Source organism: Etheostoma cragini, chromosome 2, assembly GCF_013103735.1.
Source record: "Etheostoma cragini isolate CJK2018 chromosome 2, CSU_Ecrag_1.0, whole genome shotgun sequence".
In the NCBI taxonomy this organism is placed as follows: domain Eukaryota; kingdom Metazoa; phylum Chordata; class Actinopteri; order Perciformes; family Percidae; genus Etheostoma; species Etheostoma cragini.
This window is the reverse complement of record NC_048408.1, coordinates 29,990,325-29,992,959: the sequence shown is the minus strand read 5'-3', so window position 1 is coordinate 29,992,959 and position 2,635 is coordinate 29,990,325.

Sequence of the window (2,635 nt, the reverse complement as noted above, 5' to 3'; positions counted from 1 at the left end):
CACACACACACACACACACACACACACACACACAGACAGACAGACAGACGCTAAATTAAAACTTCTCAACAATTAAAGTGCAGATAACAAATGAATGTCAATCAAACTCGACAGGCTGAAGCGTTTCATTCAATTTGATTTAAATTATGATTTCTTCCACGAGCTGAGATCAAACATAAGCAACAAATCCAGAATTAATCATGATTAATTAATACATTATTAATCACATAAAACAGTTGGAGCTAAATTAGAAATCACTATTATTATTATTTTTTTCTTTTTTTTTAAAGTGCCCTGCCACACAAAACCGTTTTTACTCGTATTTTCTGAAATATGTCAGGTCTCTGTGTGTGTGTGTGTGTGTGTGTGTGTGTGTGTGTGTGTCAGCTCTAGCCACTGGAAAGAAATAAAAGGAGAAATCAGACCAATCACAACAGCCGGTCAGTCTGACATCATGCTGCCTGAGCTCATTAATATTCATGAGCTGGGTAAAGGATGCCGATAGCCAGGCTCTCATTGGCTAGCTGTTAGCCAATCAGAGTCAAGCAGCTTAGCTGATTGAATACCAATGAGAACTGGCCCAAATGGAGCCGAGTCGTCCTGCAGGCTCTCTTTACCACACTAGAAACAAGGTAACCATGGTAACCAAGTTACAGAGTCCATGGTAGGACATCACCGTAAAGTCATGAGATACGTGTAGCAGGGCACCTTTAATGTTGAGGCAGAGATTTTTTTTTATGAGTTTTTATCCTTTTTGACATAAAATATAAGACGTATTTACTAATTAATTTCATTTTCAGTTTAGAATTAGATTCAGAAAACTTTATTGTCTGTCATGACAAGGCTTAACAGAGAGAAGATATTCAATTACCCCATCACTAAATGATTAGACTATGCTTAAACATCAATACATAGCTAATTAAAAAGACTAGAGCGCCACGCCCGGACTCAAAGATCATTGTTGTTGATGAATGATTCAAAGCTGAACATATTTAAATTAGTTAGTGTTGTTTCTTTAATCGCTTGGAGGCCAGAAGGATTAGAGATGTTCAATTAGTGTTTAAAACTAAAACCAGACAGTTGTTTTAACGACCTCTCGGGATCTTAACGACCTTTTCGAGAGCCTCTGAGTCAGCAGTTAGCAGCAGTTAACTCCGCCCGTCTGGCACTCCAAGCACACTAAAACAAACGCACATCTCCAGAGATCGACCCCTGACCCACACCGCGGCATGATGAGACAGCATGATTTCACCAGCAGGTGCAATTTAGTGACGTACGTGTGTGTGTGTGTGTGTGTGTGTGTGTGTGTGTGTGTGTGTGTGTGTGTGTCACCTTCTGTGAGGCAGCGTTAGCGTAGTAGACCTGCGATGGGCACAGTGTCGGTCAAACATAAATCTGGGCCATAAAATGTCTCAAAAGGCAAATGTGACTGAAAAAATCCTCTTCTAGTTTTTTTAGAAATGCTTTCAAAATATATTTCTACAGATTCCTGCTGAGGAAAGTCGGGAAAACCCTTCCACCAGAGGAAATAAAACATCTCAGTTACTGGCACGAATGGGTTAACTTTCTCAGGACTACAAATCCCAAAGTCCTCCTCCCTCAGGAGTAACTTCACCAAATACCTAGCTCTCCTCAATAAAGATCCATTACACGGGTCTTCTATCTATTATTACACTTAGGGTATGGTTCCCATCTGGATTTGGGGTAACTACTGTGTGAATGAATGCTCTGTGGGGGGACGGGGGAGTGGGTCCAGACCTTCTCGAGGACCAGCGGCTCGTCCTTCAGGCTGCGGTTCAGGTCGCTGCGGGCGTACATGCTGAAGTCCTCCACCATCATCTTATCGATCAGCTTCTCCAGCTCGCACAGCTGGGAGCCCAGATGTCTGGGGGGGGGGGGGGGGGGGGGGGGGGGGGGGGGGAGTACAGGAAGTAAGATTACACTGTAGCATGAAATTACATGCAAAGTAAAAAAAAAATACAGCTCAGAAACAATTAAAAACACTGTAGAAAAGTTGAGTTATTAGTTAGATGATGAATGAAATTCAGAAAGTCTCTCGTCTCCTCGTCCGTCCACTTCCATCTGCCTTTGTCGCCCCCCCCCCTTATTTTACTGTTTCCAGAAGGCATTGTTTGTTCAATATCACTTAATCCAGATAAAACCGTGTGGATGGACAGCCCAGTCCGGTTGGGGAGAGTTCTAGCCTGACCAGGCTCCTCTCTTTACCCGGTCTCTCCTAGTTATGCTGTAATAGTTTTAACAGCTGGGGACTTCCTTTGACACACTGAGCGCCTCTCTCCTCTGTCTTTCTATCTTTCCATTTGTGTGCATCCATGTCCCAGAAATGCTTGTTACTAACCTAGTTCCTAACCTAGCTGCTAACCTAGCTCTGGGGAGTCACTCCCCCGGAGGAGTGATCAGGGAAATCAGGGAACGATTAGAGAGGCTCCAAAATCCCGTTTGCAGCTGTCGCCATGGTCCCGCTACACATCCTGCGATGCCATGTTACATCCTGCTACACTCTGCCACGTCCTGCTACGTCCTGCCACGTCCTGCTACACTCTGCCACGTCCTGCTACGTCCTGCTACACTCTGCCACGTCCTGCTACACTCTGCCACGTCCTGCTACGTCCTG